Source organism: Amblyomma maculatum, chromosome 6, assembly GCF_055883805.1.
Source record: "Amblyomma maculatum isolate TAMU_Amacu chromosome 6, ASM5588380v1, whole genome shotgun sequence".
Taxonomy (NCBI): domain Eukaryota; kingdom Metazoa; phylum Arthropoda; class Arachnida; order Ixodida; family Ixodidae; genus Amblyomma; species Amblyomma maculatum.
In genome coordinates, this window is record NC_139349.1 from 130,627,116 (window position 1) to 130,638,029 (window position 10,914).

Below are 10,914 nucleotides of genomic sequence, written 5' to 3' on the forward strand. Positions count from 1 at the left end.
TCTGTTCGAGAAACAGGTCACCGTGAATATCGCTCTCCACTAGAGCTCCGTGAAGCTCCGATATCCCACCGTTGTGCTGCCTAACAAGGTGCGCATGAATATTCCCAGGCACTCCAGGGGACATTGGGGTTTAGAAGCTAGCCTAATATTGACGCAACTTGCATTCATATTAGCCGGGGCGTGCTTAGAGACTTGACTGCCCTTCGTGGAAGCATTCACGTGCCGCGGAATCTTGATCCTACAATGCTCGAGCTGCATTTGCTGCATTTATTTTGATTTAACACACGAATTTGTCTTGGCTAGTCGATGGAAATTACCGTACACTCTTAGAAAAAAAGGTAGTAAAAAGGTAGTAACGGCTGCCGTTACTACCTTTTTTAACCGTTACTACATTTGTACGACCTTCTTAGGTAGTAACATGGTAGTAACTCCTGCTGTTACTACGTTTTTTGACTGAAATACCTTTTTACTACCTCTCTGGAAGCAGGGGTAGTAAATGTACCTTACCTGTTTTCTACCATGATCAGTAGATATCTGATACTATATACGATAGGAATATTGAAGTATTCAATACTCCTGATTACATTGCTACTCAATTTTGTTTTTATGTTTATTTATTTGCCATACCTTCAATCGCCAAGGCATTATAGAGGGGATGGGTTACATAAATGAGCCCTGGGCTCAAACTGTGCGCTGCCTTTTCATAAAAAGAAAGAAAGAAAGAAAGAAAGAAAGAAAGAAAGAAAGAAAGAAAGAAAGAAAGAAAGAAAGAAAGAAAGAAAGAAAGAAAGAAAGAAAGAAAGAAAGATCGCCTAAACTGGCTTCCGAAACCGAAACTTCGTATAGGAGGCGACAGTTAATAACGCCACAAAAGCCATTGATAGGTCAATCCGAACCAATCCGAAGTCATCAGTGGCGGAGAGGTGCGATGTCATCATGCTGCCTTTGTTGTCGTGCGGTGCGATTGTAGACGCTGTTTCCTTGCGTTGTGCTGCTTTTTTTTGTGCTGTGGTTCTTTGAATGGGCTGCAGAATTGGTGTGTGACATGTGCACTTCGATAGGTGTTCTGAATTACGTGAAGTAGTGGTAAATAGATTCACTGTCATACACCGCTTGCACCGTACCGTGGCAACGCCGGCTTCAACACGGAAGAAGGAAATGGACTGGCGTGATTGCTTGAAAATGTGAGTACGCTGCTTGAAATTATTGTTTGTTTAATGTTGCTATTGAATGAGGTACGCGCTCTTAATATTGTTGCGTGTGGTCTCAAAATCTCTTCGTAATACAACTCTTCGGAAGCTGTCGCTTTTCATGTGCAAGTTATACCCTACCGCGAAAAAGTTATGTTATGGCGTATATCTCGTGATATAATCTTGGCGGGTGTGTATTGGATGTGTTAGCGGTGAATTATTGCGCCGGGAATTCCCGCCTTGGCTGCGGCGGTGTGAACCTTGAACCACACGTGAGCGTCCCGTCCCGTGAGTGCGCCTGGGAACATGTAAACCGACAACCCCCCACCTGCAGCGTGCCTTCGACGTGGCGGCGCCGGGCCGTCCGTGTTTGTCTTATTTCGGGTGTGGTGTTTTGTTTTTTTTCCTTTTTGAATGGGCCTAGTGCGCAGCGAATAAAGCGTCCATATTTTGGTGTGAGAGTGCGCGATCACTGTACTCAGAGCAGCAGTGCGTCGTCAATGGGAGCGGGCGCTAGAAGAAAGGCGAAGTAGTGCGCAGTGCGGCGTCAACTGGAGCTGACGCTCTACGAACAAAATGTGCGAAAGTGCGAGAGAAAGTATGAAACTTTAAACAAGTTATCTTTGTTATTGTCTTATTCTTCATTCGTTTTTTTTTTTTTTTGTAACTTGTAATGTTTGTTGAGTGTTTCCTTTTCCATATCCCTCCCCTTTGTTTTTCTAACAGATGTGATCAGTATCCCAAACGAGCTGTGACCTGTGTGATCCTTTTCGAGGTAAGTGAGTGAACGAATAAGCTTTTATTTTGTCATTTATTCATCTCTTAGTATAACCATTGTGGTTCTCAACATTTAGATGAGTATTTTCTTAGTCTGTTTTAAACTCGCTTTTTTTTTCTAACAGGTGGGTGCATTAATGCGATGAGTAGAAAAGCGCGCAAAAAGCAGGCTATTGCGGTGTTGCGCATGTGTCACATTGGTCGCTGCATTTAGTTTTGGTGCTTGTGTGAAAGTACAAAAAAATACTCCTCTCTGTAAAACATGGTCGGCTGACGCCAAGGTACAAACTCGTGTACTACTCAGCCGTTAGGTGTTTAGCAGTAGATGGCGATTCGAAAGAATTATTTGAGTGACCACACGTAGTCAAATGTGCATTACAAGAGTGATTGCTTTCATTACTAAATAAGACTTTTGTATTTTTTATGAATTGTGCGTATCTTAGTGTTGTTCACATCACAGGTGGGCAGTTAGCAGTAATGGGCAGTTGCATTCGTTGATACTTTGTGTCGTGGCTTTTGATGGAAGCTTTAAAATGCTGCAGTAGTAAACAATTTCAAACCAGAAATGAAAAAGTCATTTCGCTTCCTTAATGTCTTTTATGTTTGCTGCGCTTGCAGCTAGTTTGATCTTAGAGGCCTTTATTTGCGCAGTTTTTTGGTTGCCTTAATATTGTACACACATAACTGAATACACCAGCAGTGAAATTAGTTTTGTGCTATTGCTAGTATTTCAGAAGGAGAAGTGTGACTGACATCTTGGGATAAGCAGCTTTTCGGTGCATGCACTTTTTTTGCAACTTTAAAATCAATTTGGATTGAGGTATGCAGGCACTGATCAATCAATATATTTTATGTGCTTGGAGCAAAAGGGAGAGAGTGTAGAATGTCAGGCATATTTCTGATAGTGTGAGAAAGTCACCACTTAGAAAAAAAAATTCAGATGTCCACAAGTGTGAAACAAGGCCATTTTAATTTTTTTTCACTGTGACTGTAAGGCGCACCAGTGCAGAATGCATAACCACTTGATAGCGAAATGTTCGCGAATATCTTTTTTTTTGCATATACAGAATGCAGCACATTAAACACTGTCCTAAATTCGATGCATTTCAACATAGTAGTCTTATTCAGGAATTAAAGGAAAGAACCTCAGTCCTAATTTTTCTTAAAATTAACGATCAAGTTTCTAAAAGATGAGAAAGAATGTGAGAAAACATGTTGCATTGTATTGTTTCCAGTAAGGTTATCAAAGCTGAAACTTTTTTTTTTTCTTTTTTCCGAGCATTGGGAGAAGGGCGTAAAGTGAAGGCACAAAATCAACATACAAGACTCCCCGCTCTTCAGAATATTACCTATACGCTAACCCTGCTACCTTTAACATAAAGAGAAAGCATACATGATTATGCTATTGTAAGCCAAGGCTGATTTGTGACAAACGCAGGCTGTGGCGGTGCCACTATCCATGGGTGTGGATAGTCGCTCGTGGCACCACCCTTAGATATCCAGTTGTAAAGGACAGTTTTCAGTATATATATATATATATATATATATATAATAATTTTTTCACAGTGCATCAATGATGACTTTCGCATACCCAGATTGTTGCTTTGTCTTTCCCCTGTGGGCATACTTGATTTACTTTCCTTTTGTAACAGGCATTTCTCATGAAATACATGTTGGGGATCTTTTTGCTCCCATTAGTTAAATTTATTTATTTCTTCGTAGAGCAGGCATTTCCACACTATTTCTTAATTTCCTGTTCAGTTTTGCCCATTAGAAGTACTACAAGATAAGGAAATCAGGTTGCCTTGTTTAAGAAATTTGAACAAAATGTAGATGTGTGAAATAAATTGGACAAACAAGTTCCTGTTGGAGTTATTTAAAAATACTGGCTTTGAAATGACATCTTACACAACCTTTTTTTTGCTCTAGAATGCACCTAGTTATGATAAATGAAGAAAATTGCCATATATGTGCCATAGTTGCAGTCTGAGACTTGGAAATTTCAAACCAATAGTTTACGTGCATTCCTATGGGCGTCACTTCACGCCCTGCACCTACAAATGGCTATACCGCTACATCCTGCTTATGTAACAAACCAGCAATTGTTTATAATAATGTAATCACATATCCTGCCTCTTCACAGTGCAGGTCTCAGCCTTAACATAAACCTAAAATTTTAGAAATGGGCATTGTTTGCTAATTTTGCACCTTTATTCAAAGAGTTGTGACGATGCTTGATAAGCCGTACGTTTCATTTTTGATAACATTGTTCGAAGCAGAATAATGCAATGCGTTCACTTAGACTCTTTATTCATCTCCTCCACGAGACTAGTTCCTGAAACTTAATACAATTTATGGAGGAATTTACGGAGCGATGGGGTAATTTTTCTTTTGAGTTTTGAAGCAACCTTCTCTGTTCAAACATGCCATAATTGGGAAAATGTGTCATGTGCTTTAATTTTATGCATAACAGAAACATTCATACACATTTAGAGCACCAATTGTCTTACCCATTTTCTAATCTTAAGGTAGGTGTGCCTCACATTCATGGAGTAAAAAAAAAATTAAAAATAGCCTCATTTTAGACTTGTGGGATGGTAGAAATTTTTTCTAGGAACCAGGCTTCGAAGTTTGCCTATCATCCATATTGTGAAGTGCTTATGCCACCTCCCATTCTAAACCTTCGAAGGCAAGGTAAAGCCTTAACTGCCTTTCATGACCTTTTCATCTTTAGGGAAACTGTAAAGTCTCTCCTATACGAGCGAGAAGTAAACCATGCCGGCTGATTACTTTTGGCAAACACCGTACATTGTATTGAGGCTGAAGTCTAGCATTTTTTTTATCATGATGTGAGCAGTCTTGTTAAAGTTGCTTGCCCAGAATCCTCTTGATTGATCATAGGTACTGAATTTATAACTGTCTGTTTTCATTACTGGGAAAGGAATTGTGTGCTTGGTCTCACTTGTTGATTTTTTCCCCTCTTTATATATGCAGTTACCTGAGCACTTCAGACTGGCCAATGCCTGGAGCCTACCTGCTGCTCACCTGCACACCACAGCACAAATGAGGGACGCACTAAATCATCTACCAGCAAGCACACTGCAGTGCCCTTCTGCAAGCCATCACACGTTCAGGGATGCACGATTAAGGTCATACCCTAAACACTGCTAACGATGCTAGTATGAATGGACAGCTGCCTTGGTCTGTCTGCATTATTTCTTTTAATAATGGAGTAGGCAGTGAAAAAAAAATCATTCTGAAGCAAATCTATTTATATTGTGGTGGTTAGCAAAAACAAAACCTCATTTCATATGTCATGCATCTGAAAATTATGTTTTTGTGTTGGTTGTAAATGTCACAGCATGTATCTCACTAACTATTAGCTGTGTGAATTTGAAATGTACAGGTACCTGGAAAATACTGCAGACCATGCCTCTTGTATTTGAAATTATCCCATGAGTTTTGTAGGGAAGATGTGATAGTTACTTGGCTCCATACATGAATGCTTCAGTGACGTGCTGAAGTATGTGCAAGGTATCCCCTAAGAGTCATTAGGTGAAATGTAACAAATGGTTTTATCACTGAGTTGTGGTTTGTATCATTATAGATCCGACTGCGCATTTGACATTTTGGTTTCCACAACATTTAATTTATTTTTCTTCTAGCAGTGTTGTGCTTTTCCTTGTAACATTTAGCTTTATTCAGCCGGTCTCCACAACAGCCTTTCAGGTCTGCACTAATGCTAGCCAGATTTTGATGGTCTGTTAGATTTCTGGAAGTAAGCTTCACATCCTAAATTTTAGGAGGACACCCAACTCTGCAATATCTGGGCACAGATATGATGTTAGCTATTTGTTGACACTGCAATCGAGCAAAAAGTCAGCAATAACAGTTGATTGATGCTTGTGGTCACCTGTGTAGGATTAGCAAATGACAAATGTATAGTCGACTATATGCCTGCACTTTTTTCCTCTACACTGACCATTACATACATGAAAACAATCTGGAAGAAGGCATACAATTCTTATAAAAGGCCTTTTATTTATCCCACTCGAGTTATAGGCAAAACTGTTTTCTAATCAACACTATTCAGTCCACACCAGTCAATATAATATACACCAAGGTGTCGCAAGGTATCAAGCTTTTAAAAGACAGTGTCCTAGAAGTGAATAAGACTGGGCGTGTTGGTTAGACATTGTAAATCAAAGAGCATAGCGCGGGAACAGAAACGGAGACGACGACAAGACAGAACAAGCACTAGCTTTCAACTGAGGGTTTATTGCAGAAATGATCACATATATATACACTTCGGGATCGGCAATGAATGAGAAAACAAACCATTACTATCATACAGCCACATGCTAAGCCAAGAATTCAAGCTCTTCTTATGGCAGTGCAACAGAAGCCTTGCTGACATATTTATCCCCTCTACGAGCTATCTCCAGTGCTTCTGTTATCTCCCTTGTCGGCTCGTTGCGATCTCGATACATGATGATTGTCTTTTCGAACGGGATGACAAGGTGGTTCCGCATCACATCTTCTGCAGTGCGCAGCGAGATGGCAGTCTGTAGCAATGCTGCCAACTTTTTATTGGGCTCCAGAAGACGCACGTTTAAACATCAGCCAGTCTTACCAATGTAGTGCCTTCCACATGAAAGTGGAATTTTATAAACAACCCCCCTCCTGCAGGACACGTAAGGGTATCTGTGTTTAATCGGACACCCAGCCTGCAGCGTTTGCGTAGGACAGGATTTTCTGCACAAACTCAAAAGCTTTCTTGGTGCAGTAAACAGGACATTTATGCCAGAACATTGCCCCACATTCCTTAAGTTATGAGAAACCTTATGCAGGTAGGGAATGACAACTACTTTTTCTTTATTCCTTCTTTCCTTCTTTTCTTCTCATCCGCTCGCTGTTCGTCACTCATGCGTGCCGCAAATTTCTTTCTGCGAAGCAGGCTTTCAGTAACGGAAACCATAACATGTTTAGGGTAGCTCGCCACCTGCCTACTGACACTTTCACCCATGGCTTGATCACATGACTTGCAGAGAGCGTTAGACAAAAAAGAAAGTTCTCTGCAAGTCATGTGATCATGCCATGGATGAAAGTGTCAGTATGCAGGTGGCGCGTTTGCAGGCGGCGAGCTACCCTAAACACGTCATTGTTTCCGTTGCTGAAAGACTGCATCGCAGAAAGAAATTTGCGCCACGCATGAGTGACGAACAGCGAGCGGATGAGAAGAAAAAGGAGGAGGAAAGAAGGAATAAAGAAAGAGGAGTTATCATTCCCTACCTGCATAAGGTTTCTCATAACTTAAGGAAGGTGGGGCAATGTTCTGGCATAAACGTCCTGTTTACTGCACCAAAAAAGCTTTTGAGTTTGTGCAGAAAAACCTGTCCTATGCAAACGCTGAAGCCTAAGTATCCGATTAAACACAGAGACTTTTACGTGCTCTGCAGGAGGGGGGTTGTTTATAAAATTCCACTTTCACCTGGAAAGCACTACGTCGGCAAGACTGGCTGATGTTAAACGTACGTCTTCTGGAGCACTATAAAAAGTTGACAGCATTACTACAGACGGCCATCTCGCTGCGCACTGCAGAAGATGTGATGCGGAACTATCTTGCCATCCCCTGTTTTAAAAGACAATCATCGTGTATCGACATCGTAACGAGCTGACAAGAGAGATAATGGAAGCACTAGCTCGGACAGGGGATAAATGTGTCAACACTGCACCGCACTGCCAAGCAAGGAGCTTGAATTCTTGGCATAGCATGTGGCTGTCTGACAGTAATTGTGTGTTTTGTCATTCACTGCTGATTCACTGAAGTGTATATATGTGATCATTTCTGCAATAAACGCTCATTTGAAAGTTAGTGCTTGTTCCCGCGCTATGCTCTTTGATTTACAATGAGTGGCCAAATCAGATGAGAGCTCATGAGTTGTATAGCTTAGTCTGGAGTATTTCTTTGTTTTCTGAAGCTTATTAATTATTAAAACTCATTAGCTCATTTTTTAATTGCTGGTTTCAGCAACAGAGTATTAACGGAGCGTGGTTTCAGCAACAAAGCACTCCAGCGAAAAGCGATTTTGTTCTCCAGAATGCGTCTTGGGCTGCTGAAGGGGTACAGCTGCATGTGGCACACTTTTTATTGTGCGACTTATCATTTATGGCCAGTGGGAAAACGTTTATATAAACAGTAGCTTGGTGCAAGTATTTCAGTCTGCTATTTCAAAGCAATTATTGGCACTTCTTTCTTTGAACCAAAATTGGAAGAGGAAATTGGTCTTTCCTAATGATTGTAATCAATAAAGTCAGCAGAACAAATAAAATACTGCAGGTTATGTAACACTACTCTAAAAGCCTTCAGTTATTCTTAATGAGCTTGGTCTTATTTAGCAGGTCTATCCAGCAATTTACACCTAACAGGCATCCTTTTAATAATTAGTAATATGCATTGTGACAAGCCGGCTGTCTGTTGCATAATTTTAGGATGTGAGTAATGTTTCAAATGGGCATTTTTGGGAAGCAGTTTTGAGTCTCTGGGGTGGTGCAGTGATTGCGACCCTCGACTATGCGCAAGAATGTAGGATCAAATTCGAGTCTAGGCGGCCGCTTTTCTTCGGAGGCGAAAAGCAAGGCGCCCATGGGCTGTGCGATGTTTAGTGCACAATAAAGAACCCCATGTGGTCGAAATGTTTGCAGTCCTTCACTATGGTGTCTCATAGCCTGAGTCGCTTTGGAACATTAAGCCCCACAGACCAAACTAAACCTGTTTTGAGTCTGAGTAGGAATTGCTGACGTGCTGTTTCAATTTATTGTGTATTAGTAGGTCAGTTTGATATAAGCAACACATTCTCTTTGCAGCAATTTTGGCATATTCTTTTGTGACTGACAGTCTCTTATGATAGCTATTGCTAATATCCTTTTATAGGGCTTCAGGAAGATTTAACATCTGTTTCATTTAGTTGCTATAGAGCGCACAGTTGACCAGTTTTAACTATGGCTCCAACAAGTATTCAATACATATGCGGGATATTAATGGCCAAATAATGAGCACAAAATTTCCTCATACATGAGGTATTGCTAGAAGTAGCCAAGGCAGAAGGCTAGGCAGTGTATGAGCTGGTACTTCCATTCTTCTCAGCCAAAAAACCCTCTTTTAGTTGTGATTTTTATTGTACATGTCTGTTAAATTATTGTTGTAAAGCAACTTCCATATACATATCCTGATAGTTCTTGTATGTTATTCCTTCTATCAGTTGTCATCATTATTGCTAAAGGTGCTCAAAGACACACCAGGCTCTACAAGCCTTCAATACCTTAACCTCCTATAAAGGTTTCAAGTTCAACACACTCAACTCTGGTGTAAATACACTGTCTCATATGAATGTGTGATAAGTTATAACCAAAACAGAACAAAAGTACCTGCTTTCTTTTTGAGTATTTTTCTCGTCTTCAGGCAATCTCCTTTGCACCACTTGTGATGTGGGCAACTGTGTTTTTGTTTAGAAAGTTGAATGCTTGAACTGAATAATGAGAAATAAAGTCGCATCTTCTTAGCCACACTTGTGTTCAATTTGTTTGTTTTTTCGGAAGCCATGTATGACCACTGCTTGAGTGCTTCCATCTTATGTAATCCAGTGTTCAGGTTAGTGGTTATAGCAACAAAGCAGAGGAGTTTGTTAAATGTGTAGTATTTTTACTACAGTTTATTACTGTTACAGCCTTCTGTAGGTGGTGCATATTGCTAAAATAGTGGCTGTTACTATTTACAGAGTTAGTATATGTTGATTTAGGTAGCTGCTATTACTACCTCTGAGGTAGTGTATTTTGCTAAAGGTAGTTCCTCTTACTACCTCCTATAGGTAGTAGGTTTTGCTGAAGGTAGATACTTTTACTACCTGCAGTGGTAGTGAATACTAGTAAAGGTAGTTGTTCTTACTACCTTCTATAGGTAGTAAAGTTTACTAAATGTAGTTGCTGGTACTACATCTAGAAGTAGTAAAATTTGCTGGAGGTAGTTCTGATTACTACCTTCTATAGGTAGTAAAGTTTACTAAATGTAGTTGCTGGTACTACATCTAGAAGTAGTAAAATTTGCTGGAGGTAGTTCTGATTACTACCTTCTAGAGGTAGTATATGCTACTACCTAGCAGATACTAACCTGCACTTACTAACTAGTTAGTAACATATGTGACAAGCAGTTACTACCCTAAAAGTTAGTAACCACAACTACCTTTTTTTTAAGAGTGTAGGCCTAGTTTCTCACGGAATATTCGAGTAGAAAGCTTCACTGAAAACTACAAAGGAAAAGAGAAGTTCGATTAGATCCAGCCTGCTGCCCTTGTTTATTTTATCTCCCTAGCAGTAAATGTAGCAGGAATGTTTTCAGAACAACTTATAAAATAGTTGCCCCTAATCGACGTGGCTTCTCACAATTAACGATCGCCCATCTGTGCTAGCACATGGCGGAGTTTTCCCAATATATGTGAATGAGAGCCATCACCAGTTCCTTTCATCGGGGACGTTCCATTTCCACATCAATCCCACCGCGACAAAAGACGTATTCTGATTGGCCGGCAGATTCTTATGTGATTATGAACTGATGACGTCATCAACTTTTTTGTTCTTTTCACAGCCGACAGAGAGCACCCACTATAGGTAGAGAAAATGTGGAGGGTAGTGGATATGATAGCTATCGCGACACACTTCTGTGCTCCTAGCATATAGGGGCATAGGTTGTCACGTGTTAAGCCGAGAAGGCTTCATTAGGCGCCTATAAGGACAAATTGCGAGAGAACTTTCAATATGCCCAAAAGTGGCGAGTCTTCCTCACCTGCGCGCCGCCTTTGCGAAGACCGTAGGACATAACACGAGATTCCTGCGCTAGACCGAGTCCCGCCGAAAAGAAGGTTACATCATAGCAACCTGCAACGAAATGGCG

At 40.6% G+C, this 10,914-nt stretch overlaps 1 long non-coding RNA gene across 1 annotated transcript; it reads left to right on the forward strand.

The window, feature by feature from the left end:
- The first annotated feature begins 688 nt into the window (after window positions 1-688).
- LOC146186741 (uncharacterized) lies at window positions 689-6,657 on the forward strand. Its single transcript, XR_014708165.1, has 3 exons — window positions 689-1,184; window positions 1,917-1,965; window positions 4,962-6,657. It is a non-coding gene; the product is annotated as an uncharacterized LOC146186741 (long non-coding RNA).
- The last annotated feature ends 4,257 nt before the right edge of the window (window positions 6,658-10,914 follow it).